Source organism: Aquarana catesbeiana, linkage group LG04 (genome assembly GCF_042186555.1).
Source record: "Aquarana catesbeiana isolate 2022-GZ linkage group LG04, ASM4218655v1, whole genome shotgun sequence".
NCBI classification, from domain to species: Eukaryota; Metazoa; Chordata; class Amphibia; order Anura; family Ranidae; genus Aquarana; species Aquarana catesbeiana.
In genome coordinates, this window is record NC_133327.1 from 220166273 (window position 1) to 220180060 (window position 13788).

The 13788-nt window shown below is 40.3% G+C and overlaps 1 protein-coding gene across 1 annotated transcript in view; it reads right to left on the reverse strand.

Moving 5' to 3' along the window:
• RPL22L1 (ribosomal protein L22 like 1) overlaps positions 1-13788 on the reverse strand; it is a 541480-nt gene that overhangs the window by 46677 nt on the left and 481015 nt on the right. The window lies entirely within an intron of this gene.

Here is a 13788-nt window from a genome sequence, read left to right on the forward strand (position 1 = left end):
TAAAATTCCGTTGTCGGAATTTCCGATCGTGTGTACACAAATCTGACGCACAAAGTGCCACGCATGCTCAGAATAAATAAAGAGATGAAAGCTATTGGCTACTGCCCTGTTTATAGTCCCAACATATGTGTTTTACTTCACCGCATTCAGAATGATCGGATTTTCCGACAACTTTGTGTGACCGTGTGTATGCAAGACAAGTTTGAGCCAACATCCGTCGGAAAAAATCCTAGGATTTTGTTGTCGGAATGTCCGATCAATGTCCGACCGTGTGTACGGGGCATTAAGCTTTCAAGTTATCCAACAGGTGGATGGTTGCTAGGATGCCAGGCATTACAGGACACTACTGTGGGGGGGGGGGGTGGAGGACACTGCTATGGGGGAGCAGAGGACACTATAGTAGGGAGGGAGGGGTGATGATGTGAAGGGGGCAGAGAGAGAACATGGGTGTGGGGGCTATGGGGCAGAGGACACCACAGTGGGGTGGGGGGTGATGTGAAGGGGACAGAGGACACTACTATGTAGAGGGGGCAGAGGACACTACTGTGGGTGTGGGCAAAAGACACTACTGTGGGGTGGCAGTGTACATTGCTGTGGGGGTGATGTGAAGAGGGGCAGAAGATACTACTGTTACACACCATGTGTTCTTCACACTGGCTTTTTATTGGGGCTTAATAGTTATTGTTTTTATTTTTTTAAAGGGCGCCACATCCCCTGGGGATCTTTGATTTCTTCCATGTTGTCCTGGTGGATTTCAATCTCTGAAAGGTTGCCTACCCCTGAACTGGACTATAGTACAAGACTTGCATTTTTGTACTTCTTATTGGCCTTTACCCTAATTAAACAATGCACTGGGATTAAAGATACCTAGTTTGTAAACACCATAGCAGTTGTTACAGGCTTAATTCTTTAACAGACCATCTCCACTCTTATACATACTGTAGGTACAGCATCTGTTTGATGATTGCTCACATTGTCCACATAGGTCAACATGCCTCTTGTATGTCAGCTTGCCCCTTGTATGCCTTTGTTTGCAAAATTCATTACTTAAAGTGTATGTTTAGGTATATGGGCAAGTATATGTTGTTATAACGATTTATGACAAAAGGATTTGATTGTTCTTTGTTTTTCTTTTAATTGTAATTTAACACAAAAATCAGATTATATCAGAATGTAAATAATGTTATAAAGAAAATGTTACATTTTGGGGATACACTTTCTTTTTATACATATAACTAACACTAAAAATATTTTTTTTTGCATGCTAATAGTAATATTTTCTGTAAAACACAATAAAATAATTACAAATATGAAACAGTTTTATTAATTGGTTATTAAAGTTTTCATATACCTACATTCTTATATATAAACAAGTGCTAGGTAAATTTAGGATCATTTGCCTCCTTGAGAATGACAGGCTGCATATCTGCATGGAAGTTTTCTCATGATGCAGCTCAAATCTCAGTTCCACTGAGCTGCCTTGGGTTAAAGTGGACAAACTATTTGGTTAATGAGGTTGCTGGACTTTATTGGTGGCATCTGCTTGACCCAGTTGTGTCTCCTATTTATTTACCATATATACTTGAGTATAGGTCGTTCCGAATATAAGCCGAGGCCCCTAATTTACCACAAAAAACTGGGAAAAACTTATTGACCCGAGTATAAGTCGAGGGTGAGAAATGCAGCAGCTACTGTAAGTGGAAAAGAGGGTCAACAATGCCCATCTGCAGCTGCCTGCCTCCCTGTGTCCTGTGCATGTGTCCCTGTGTCATGTGCAGCCTACCTGTGTCCTGTGCATGTGTCCCTGTGGCCTGTGCAGCCTTCCTGTGCATGTGTTCCTGTGTCCTGTGCATGTGTCCCTGTGTCCTGTGCATGTGTCCCTGTGTCCTGTGCAGCCTACCTGTGTCCTGTGCATGTGCCCCTGTGTCCTGTGCAGCCTACCTGTGTCCTGTGCATGTGTCCCTGTGTCCTGTGCAGTCTACCTGTGTCTTGTGCAGCCTACCTGTGTCCTGTGCATGCCTCCGTGTGCCGATCTGCATCCACCGATTAGCGTGTCATAATAACATTTGGTAGCCATTCCACTGTTCAAAAGCCGCACCTCCTCCTCGTCTGTGATAAGCAGAACACTCCATTTCCCCAGCAGTCAGCCTATCACAGACATTCTCTCATCCTCATACGACGGACGAGCATGGGAGAATGTCCGTGATAGGCTGTACACTGACTGCTGGGAAATTGAGTGTTCTGCCTATCACAGACGAGGAGGAGACGCGGCTTTTGAACAGTGGAATGGCCGCCGAATGTTATGATCACACGCTGGCTGCCGTCTGTCTGCATGACACGCTAATCATGTAGGCAGATGGCGATGACTCAAGTATAAGTCGAGGGGGGCACTTTCAGCCAAAAAAAAAAGGTCTGAAAATCTTGACTTATACTCGAGTATATATGGTAAGTTGAATATCCACTGTAAAACTAGAGTGCAAGAAATTGTAACTAAGGCAAGCCATAGAAGGTGCAAATTTGTTTCCTGCAACCCTTGCAGGAAAGAAATCCACACGATTCCCCCATCAATACAGGCAGTGCTGACAGCGGAATCCTTCCTGGTGAGACATTGGGGTTGATTTACTAAAACTAGAGAGTGCAAAATCAGGTGCAGTTGTGTATGATAGCCAATCAGCTTCTAACTGCAGCTTGTTCAATTAAGCGTTGACAATAAATCCTGGAAGCTGATTCGTTTCTATGCAGAGCTGCACCAGATTTTGCACTCTCCAATTTTAGTAAATCAGCCCCATTGTCTTTTCCTGGTTGGGGGGAGGGGGGAGCTGTCCCCACCGGGAGACAGTGATTATTTCTAGCCGCAATTGCAGCTGCTAGCGATAATTGCAAGCAAAATCCGGCGTAATGCCTGTTTGTACCTTGATATCACTGTGCTATGTCAGCATAGCTCTGAGAAGGCATAGTAGGAAAGCATTGCAAAGCCAAAGGCTCTCCAAAATAAACTATGCGCCTCTTCCCCAACACATATTTATCATATAACATGTAATTCTGATTAACTTAGATAAAAAATCAGGATGTAATTTTCATTTTAATCTAGAAATGAATGAACTTGCTTAAATATAAAATCCACACATAAAAGCTTTATGCATTTATTAAAATATACACATTTTGGTAAACTGTATTTTCAGACAGTAGCTTCAGATGGACAGAATAAACACACAATCATTTGTAAATAAGTCACTCCATATAAATGCGTAAAATTTATTTCTCCTCTTAGTGTACACAACATTACCCCATTGTCCAGTGCACCAATGGGTTTTATACCCACAAAAAAAACAACCGCTAACAAATATAGCATTGTGAGTTGCAGAAAGAAAGCAACAAAGAGTCTATGTGCTTTACAGGAATAGACAAAAACACCAGATACAGAGAAGGCCAGAATGAAGGTAGAAGAGCAAGGTGGCACTGAAACATAAAACAGAATTGTCACAATAAGTGTGCCAAGCTGGAGAACAGGCAACATGGAATTGTCCAGCTGCAAAACTACAAATCAACAGCAAGAACATGGATTTCTAACATTGGGGCACATTTATTAATGAAAACAGTCATGAGCGATATACCAATGACTCAGCTAAATTATACCAGCCATTTGAGTGCTGCCAATGGGAAAAGCAGCTTTTCATTGTAGTACTGCTTGTAGTTAACTTCCTAGTAACTACCACTGTAGTACCTGCAATTTTTCACATACACTGCCAGCCTCTGGTCTAGGAGCTATTTACTAAAGAAGTCAGCTTCACACAAGAGCATACACTGCAATTGCATTTGATTGCTAGTGATCAGTTTTCAGTTAATGAATGACTATTGTTAATGCAGTGCACATTACTGTTTTTAATAAAGTGTATGTTCACTTTGCAAAGTGAGAATAATTTAAAAGATTTTTCCTAGCACAAAATTGGTTATTCAAAGTGAATGCAGGTTCAACTTATTCACTAACATTCACTTAAGCCGGCCATAGACGGTTCGCCATTTCACCAGGAACAGGACGAGGTTCAAACCATGTACGGGCAGGCTGAATCTACCCAAGTTAATTGACTGATCAACTTGGGTACAACCAGCCTGTTGGATTTTACATGCGATTATCACTGTGTTCTCCCACTGGGAGTATGCAATGGCTCAGCGGGAGGGATTCCCCTTGTCAACACTGACTTTGTTGATGGGGGGATCAAGCACATTTTTTTCCTGCAACCATGGGGAAAAAAAATTTGCTCCATCTAAGGCCAGCATTAGCCATGCAAACTCATGCTTCCTAAAGTAAACATTCACTTTGCTAGGTGAACAGCTTAAAGCTGGCCATATACTAGTAGAATTTTGTTTAAAAAAAAATCATTTTCAGAACATTTGCTCCATTTCCTAATGGTTAATAGGGTCAAAACGATGTTCATTATCGACCACGGTAACAAGAAAATTCGAAGGTGCAGGAGGGAAAATTTTTCTTGAACAAATTTCTAACAGTGAATGTGGTTTTCATTCTGGAAAGTTCATTCGTTCCAAAATCAAAAAACTTTGAATTACGTTTGAATGAAATCCATGAAGTCATTGCATGTACTGGTCAGAATTTTTGTATGATTCTTCACACAAATATTTGTTTGAAAATCTACTAGTATATGAATGTTCAGTCAGAAATCTACCTGTGTTTGGCTAGTTTTACATCCTTTAGTAAGTCAACCCTCATTATCTCTAAACTGACCCATGACAACATGGTTAGTGTGAAAGAAGCTGACATGGGACTCTGCTGCACTGATGAAATGATGCAGAATGATGGGGTTATATATTTGAGTACTACTGAATCCAATGTCAATTACAGTTATAGCACATTCTAATAAATGTTTGATTTCAGCTACTTATAAAGCAGTAAAGGTACCTAACCTTGATTATTGTGCAGAGTTATATAAAGTGGAACTTCACCCTCCACCCGCCATTCCTTTTTTAACCCGGGTTGTGGGTTCTGCACAGTTCAGATACTCATGCACAAAGCAGATCCAACATTGTACTACTGAAGATCTTCTTCTCTTCTGCCACCACTTGGGTCTCACACAACCATGTTCTTGTATAATGTCACTGGGAGTCCGACCAGCTCTTCTAGGCTCAGCTGGTAGGCCTCCCGATGATGTGCCGCTAGGCATGCCCCCTCCTCCTTTTGTGAATAAAAGACTATGCATCCTGGGACATGTGACATGCATGAAAAAAGGTGGGAAAAAAAAGCGATATTTGTGTAAAGGAATGGAGGAGAGGTGGGAAGTTTGTTTTGTGGGCAAAAATCTGCTATAACTTTGATTCCATGCCATGGCTGGGCTTTTAGTGACTCACTACAATTTGCGGTTAATGCTCACAGATGATGTGCAGGAGGTCTTTATATGCTGTAGCCTCATCCACAGTGGGCTCCATTCACAAAGCGATATAAAAAACACGACTAAAATACCGAATGTGCTATTTTATGAAGTGATGCAGTATTTAAGTAGTGAAAGCCTGCGGTAATTTGTCACCACCCGCTCCTTAACAACCATGACAGTTACTGGTTGCTTAAGGAATCAAACACATTCCTTAAATAGTGCATGCCTGGACCACTACTAAATTACTGCATGCATTTATGTATTTATTTCCTTTTGTGAATTGACTTTAACACTGGTTTATGCAGTATATAATAAACAGAGGGCAATCAGCGCAAACTATACGTGATTTCAGATGCAAGCTGAACACTAAAGGATTCACCAACCTCAATAACAATTACTAAACAAATGCAAGTGCAGCGCAAACAGGTAAGGAAAATTAAATTAAAAGTCCATATCGCAAAACATATATTCAATTCCTCTTGTCACAGACAGGCTGGTCGGACCATCGCAGATGAGATCCAGTGCAGCTGCCCACCATACATTTACCCAGGCCTGTCTGACCCCCTGTAATTAAGGGGTCCACCTTTTCCGGTAAGCGCACCCTTATGATTAAGTATATGACATCTGACATGGTTCGAAAAGGGACCAGCCTGCCTGTGACAAGAGGAATTGAATATATGTTTTGCCATATGGACTTTTAATTTAATTTTCCTTACCTGTTTGCGCTGCACTTGCATTTGTTTAGTAATTATGCAGTATATACTGAGCATTTTTGCTTTTGCTTTTCACTATACCGCAAAAAGGTATAGTGAATTGACATTTTCAGGAACGCATGCAGTATTTGGGAAACACCTAGATACCGCAAATGATATGCTTTTGTGAATGGAGCCCAGTAACTACAAAATGTCATTATTATTACATATGCATTCTATCCTTACTTAAAGTGGATGTAAACCCGAATTTTTTTTTTTTTTTTATGTCATAATGTAGGGTATAAGATTTCCTATCATTTGAGCCCAGTCTTGCCACAAAGAGTTAATCCAGCTCTGAGCAATCCTCTTTTATTGTTCAGTGAGATAAAACTTGACAAACAGAGAAAAACTTTGTCAAATCCTCCCCCTTGCTGTGAGTGACAGGTGATTTACATATCTTGTGCACTAGCCTAAGACATGCATTATTTTTTAATTCCCACCCCCACTCCTTTCTTCAGCAGCTCTGCAAGGACTGGCTGTTCCACACCTCAGCATGATTTGGCATGCTGAAGTCATGTGGTTACTTTCCTGTCTTTTCACTGGATGTTAGAGATCATAGCAGAAGTTCAGTGTAAGAAATACACAGAGAAAATGCATATTGACAAGGGGAGTGTAGAGGTGGGCGGGGAGTCTACTGACATCACGACTCCACCCACCGAGCTCCAGACAACAGACCCGCCCACAGAATCTGAAGTTTTTCAGGTCTCATAACAGACAGAGGGGAGACATTTGACAGGTAAAGATACATGCAGGAGGCATGTATATCCTTATAGATAACCCCTATGGCAGTAGTTTAGAAAGGATGACATTGGGTTTACATCCACTTTAATGAATCATTTTAAAAAGAACATTTACCACCAATTGTATTCCAAATGCTGCAAACTTCTAGGGCTTCTCCTAAGTTAACTGCATGTTAAGTTATGTTTAGTTTATATTGGCTACTTACCACATTTATTTGCAGCACTATCAGGCAAATGGCATGTAATTGCAGCATGTAACAGGACAATATCTGGCATCTTGGTAAATGCCTTTGAAAGACAAATATAAATTCTGTTTACTATTTCCCACCACTAATAAAAAAAATCTCTCTATGTCAATATGATCCTAAAGATCATTTAGCTACATTGGCTATTTGTCTGAGTTACAAAATGCTAGCAGAATCATCCTGTCTATGTGGGACTTTACCAAAAAAATGAGTCACCTGTCTTTGTCAGACTAAAAACTGTTCTCAATCTTCATACACATTTCAAGTATGAATGTCATTATCAATCTTAAGCTGTCCATATTTTAAATTAATTCCTAAAGACATTTTCCTGCTGAGCCCCCTAAACTCAGCTCTTGCAATACTTCAAGGACCATGAATCACTGTAAACCTATTGTTATATGAATTATAGTTTAAGTCAATATTTAATACATTTTAACAAAGAGGCAATAGAATAGAATACAATGAATTTAGTCTATTAAAATGATGTTATAGTTCAGTTGGTCATTTTTTTAAAACTAGGAGCAGTTCCAAGGCCTGAACCTAACTTGTCCTAGAGACAATGGGCATCTGACAACTACAACAATCATTTTTTCTTTAACAAGCAGTATCAAAAGTTTGCAACTTCCACCTTAATAGCTGGTATCTGAAGCCACTATGACAATAACTACCAGTTACTCAGGGAAAAGCCATGTGACCCAGTTTCCTATGTGTATGAAAAGTTCACCCATTAGAGTTACAACTGAGTAGAAGAGAAGCAGCCTAAGAGCACACTGCATTATTTATAGCATAAAGAGCTTCCTTAGAATAGGAGTTCATCACACCCTCTGTATCTAGTTCAAATCCAAAAACTGAAGAGCTGTTGATAGAAACATACAAATCATTTAAAATGTATGTTATATGTATCTGATAAGTGTAAAAATACTGCCAGAAATCTTGTGAGCTTCCTGAGCTCTTTGCTTCTACTGAAAGTAACGTCAGTATTGTTCCCAATTCTCTACGTGGACTACAGAACATCTCCCCTTATGTTATGTTGTCCTGTTTTAGCGTTACAATGCTGCTTCTCCATAGATACAGTAAGGTGAGTGACATTGTCACCCTACGTGTGTTACTGACAGTCACCAAGTCAAAATTAAGTAAAAAAAAGCCCTGAAAAAACAAATGCACACCCCATCCAAGGACTGGTAAGCTGTAATATACTACGTTTTTGTTCTTGGGCTTGGATGTGCTTTAAGATCACAATTACTATGGGGACTTAATTACTTGGTCGGAGTGCAGAACAGCCAATTCCATCTACATATGTGTGCACACTGCGCTAATGAAAAACACCTGTTTGTGCTGCCACTTAATATTCAATAAACATGCAAATGAGGTGAAACAAATGTCAATGTAAAAAAAGAGAGACAAATAATTCCACAGTAGCGCACTAAATTAATCTACAAATCTCCCAAATATTAGCATTCTGAAATGATCAACATAAAACACCCATACATAATGAAAAGCATCCATATAGCATGTCCAAAAAATATATATATGCTCCAACATATGCAAATCAATATGGTAATACAGTCTAACCTAAAGTGATGAAAAGATAGTGAAACAAATCTTGTTGATACATCAAAATCCTTCACCAAAGTGATGTGTGCCATTTCCACTCCCTTAAGAATAAAGCTCACCAGATGTTGTTGCCATTCACTCTCATGTCTGGCAAATATTGCCTTGTAAGGTGATGTTGAAGAGCCACTTATACATGCCAATCTCCATCCAGATTAATAAAGACTCTCCACATGTGGGGATAGAAATTGAGACACAGCCTCCAATAGTGTAAAAACACCTTAAGGTAATCGGTTTATTAAAAGTAATGCACTTACATCATAAAATATTCAAAATCGCCTTGTTAAAATTCCAAACATGGCAGGTGACTCAGTACTGCGATCTACTCATAGCTTCCTTCATACATGTGGAGTCATTGTCTCAGCGTTGCTGTGTAGCTACGCTCCTTCGCGTTTCATCACTTTGGACTTCGTCACAGGTGAAGGGTTTGGGTGTATCAAGATTTTGTGTCACTATCTTTTCATCACTTTAGGTTGGACTGTATTACCATATTGATTTGCATATGTTGGAGCATATATATATATTTTTTGGATATGCCATATGGACACTTTTCATTATGCATGGGTGTTTTATGTTGATCATTTCACAATGCTAGGAGATTTGTAGATTAATTTAGTGCGCTACTGTGGAATTATTTGTCTCTCTTTTTTACATTGACATTTGTTTAATCTCATTTGCAATTCCAGCTACAATTTGGCCACAAATATGCTTATGGGAAGGCAATCACTGCAGCTTAGAACCAAAATATAGTAATTAAGCAGAAACTATGGTTGCAGCAAGTCCCCTATAGATAACTAACTTGGCAAACTTAAACATTGCGGTTAATACTAAAAATTCAGTGTTGGATAAAATGGTCCGCCCACCGCTGCAAAATTTAAAAGCCAGCAGCTACACATACTGCAGCTGCTGGCTTTTAATAAAAGGACACTTACCTGTCCTGGAGTCCAGCGATGTCGGCACCGCAGCTGATGTTTCCATCAGCTGTCGGGTGCTGCTGTGCCATTGCGGGTAAGGGAACCTGGCAGTGTAGTCTTTTGGCTTCATGCCAGAAACCCTACTACACATGTGCGAGGCTCCACTCCTCTCTCCTACTGGCCCGCAACAGGGGAAGGAGGAGGGAGCCAAGCGGTGACGTCAACAGCTGCGGCTGTGGCTCCCGGAAGTGGGAACAGGATACCTGTCAAAGACAGGTATCCGCCCCCCACCCCCCGAAAGGTGCCAAATGTGGCACCGGAGGGGGGAGGAGACAAATGAGTGGAGGTTCCACTTTTGGGTGGAACTCCACTTTAAAAACATCTCAATGCTGAAAGCTGGCAGTTTAAGTCCTCAGACTGTCCTCTGCTACTGCCAATAAGAAATACAGTGCCAATAAGAAATACAGTATGTGTGTATGTTGTTAACAAAATGCATTTTAAAGCATTTCTTAGCAAAAATGAATGACTAATTAGAACAAGCATGGACACAGAACTATAAAGTGATACAAGGTGTGAGACTTTAAGGCTTTAAAGTTATATTTCCTGCAAATAAATGTTACAGTACTTCTGTAACAATTAGTACACCATTTTCATATTTAAAATTAAGTAAACCATTAGAAGTTAAATTTTTAAGTAGGACATGTATAGGAGTTTAGCAAACAATTATATAAAGGGTTTTTCTTACATTAAAATTTCAAATCTCACATAGTGTTATATTATTAAAATGCAATAAAGCTAGAACATGAAAAACTTTATAAGTTTATAATAAGTACAGTATTTTACAGTATTTACAGTATTTTACCTTTAGGGGTATATATGAGGGGTCTTTCTGCACTTTTATACATAAAACTTAGTTTAAAAAAAGTGCGGAAACATTTTGAAGAACCCTTGTATGCACTTAAGCATATCTAAACCCAAAAACAAAAATGTAATATATTACAGCTTACCAAACTGGTGGCTGCATTCATATCTTTTTGTTAGGCTTTCTTTCCTTTAGTTTCACCTTGTGTTCTTGCCAGTAACACAGTTCCTGTCTTAAAGGAGTTGTAAAGGTAGGTTTTTTATCTTAATGCATTCTATGCATTAAGATAAAAAGCCTTCTGTATGTAGCAGCCCCCCTAATACTTACCTGAGCCCCATCTCTAACCAGCAAGGTCCACAAGTCCCTCAGCCATCCGGGACTCTCCCTCCTGTTGGCTAAAACACAGAAGCAGCGCCATTAGCTCCCTCTGCTGTCAATCAAAGTCAGCTAGCCAATCAGGAGAGAGAGGGGGCAGGCCCGAACCGCAGCTCCATGTCTGAATGGACACATGGAGCTGCAGCTCGGCTTGGGTGCCCCCATAGCAAGCTGCTTGCTGTGGGGGAACTTGACAGGAGGGAGGGGCCAGGAGCAGTGAAGAGGGACCTGAGAAGAGGAGGATCTGGGCTGCCCTGTGCAAATCCACTGCACAGAGAATGTAAAGCCTCGTACACACGATCGGATTTTCCGAAGACAAAACCTCAGACTTTTGTCTGAAGGCGTGTGCCTGGATTTTGTCTTGCATACAAACGGTACACAATTGTCGGCCAACAAACACGAACGTAGTGACGTACTAGACGTACTATGAGCTGAAAAAGAGGACGTTCAATTGTCAGGCGCTACCCTTTGTGCTCCTGCTAATTTCGTGTTAGTAGAAGTTTGGTGAGTGTTGATTCGCGCTTTTCATTTGGCACTTTTCAGTTAGTTTCTGAACAGCTGTTCGTCAACCAGCCATGTTGATGTGAATCGGAGGAGATAACGTGTTATTTATTACTGGCCTTGGAGTTATTGCATTGACCCAAGTGCAGTCCAGAAACAGGAGGAGGATTTCTTGGACCAAAAATTGGTTGCTTTATTAATCGTGACCAATTATGTCATATGCCAGTGATAGCAAACCTTGGCACCCCAGATGTTTTGGAACTACATCTCCCATGATGCTCAACAACGCTGCAGTGTAGTTGAGCATCATGGGAAATGTAGTTCCAAAACATCTGGGGTACCAAGCTTCGCCATCATATGCCTTTGCTGCGGGAAACTCCAGGAGAATAATCCAGATGATTTTCGGAATTATCTCCGGATGACGGACCCCTGCTTTCACCAACTCTTGGCATTGTTGACCCCCTATATTAAGAAGCAGGACACATGCATGAGGCTTTTATTTTATTTTTTATTTAAATAATGATTTGATTTGGTATATTTTCTATATTTTTGGATGTATAGAATGCACTTTATGGTTTGGTTCTATTGGCAGATAGCATGTCTAATTTTATATGTTTTCTTTTTTTAATGCACAATAAAAATATTGTGGAGAATAATACTTGGCTATGTGTTTTACTTCAAATGACAGTTTGGGAGTAGGCAGTTACATTTTAAAAAATACAATGTAAAATTAACAAGGGACATCTTCGATGTTAAAAAATACAGGATAATGGTGTTGTGGTAACTTGCACCAAAAAAAAAAAAAAAAAAAAAACAAGCATAACAATATTATTGTTGATATCACTAGAAAAAAAAAAAGCCTTTGAAAATTAGTTTGCAATAACTCCATCAGTATCACCAGCAAAGCAGCATTAAAGAAGAAGAGAATGTGCACTGCATTTCCAGATTTCATAATTTGCCACGTCACGAATGTTAGTTCTCCATTACGAACGCTAGTTTACAAGACCGACCGCTTCTGCTTCCGAGCATGCGTGTTTGTACTTTGGACTTTTGTTTGACGGACTTGTGTACACATGCTCGGTAAATACGACAACAAACATTTGTCTGCGGAAAATTTTAAAGCCTGCCATCCAACATTTGTCAGCAGAAAATCCGACAACAATTGTCCGATGGAGCATACAAACGGTCAGATTTTCCACCAACAGCCTGTGATCACAAACTTCCCGTCGGAAAATCCGATCGTGTGTACATGGCTTTAGTATAACATGTTTGTTTTTTTGTTTTTGTTTTTTTAAACAAGACTTTACAGTCACTTTGAGGTGTTCCTGCTCTGAATTGAGGAGCAATGGAGACACCTTTAGGCTCCACTATTTTCAATCTGGAGAAAGGGTAGTGTTAGGATGCATTGGCAGATTTAGATAGACAAGACTAGATAGACAAATTGTTGCTGAGTAACAGCTAACACTTTTTTAAGCATCAACATTGTTTGGGGGGATAAGTGTTTCCATAAATGAATAAAAGCTGATCATTGAGCATCTCTGTCAGTTTTAAATGTTTTCCACACTCTATTGTCCAATTTCGATGGACAGCGTGATCTATTAAAAGAAGCTGAAAAATAGCAGACTTAGTAGCAGGATTACCAGATGAAAATAAAGGAAAACAAGACTAAAATGATATTGAATGTAACCATTTTATCTAAGAATTGGTAAACTGCAATATATACATTTTTCATTCTGGGTTTAATACTGATTTAAATTTGATTATTTGACCATGTGCTAGAGCAGAGGTAGGCAACCCTGGGCACTGGTGCCGCAAGCGGCACACACAGCCTCTTTTGCCGGCACTCGACTCCCTCCCCATCAGCAGAGTAGGGCACAGAAGTGTCAGAGAGACACTGATGCATTCCAATTTCAGAATTCAGGAGGCACTGTGCCCCTGCACATTGTAAAAGATGGGAAACATTGTTTGGTTCTCTAACTTTGCTGTACCTGTGATCATCAGCTTTTGTGATGGGGAAGAGATTGGGTGCAGTTCTGCTAGGGGGTGCGGTCCCTGTTTCCAGGAGGAGGATGACTGTCATTGGCCACTGCTAAAGCCAATCACAATCCTGCTCGCCCCGTCCACCATCTGGAGGAAGATAACTCGCTTGGTTGGCACTACCAATCTCAGAAAGAAGGGATTTCACTGTGATTGAGAAAACCACAATCAGGTGATAGTTTGTGGAATTACTGTTGAGCTTATGGGAACTTTGTTGAAATTATTCCTGAACCTTTGTGTCACTTACTACTCACCCCCTGCACTCTGTGTCCCTTTAAGCCACAGCCAGTATTCAGCGCAATGAAAATCACACCCAACCACTTTTTCTCAGCTGCGGGGGCCCAACTTATGATCCTGCACACAGGCC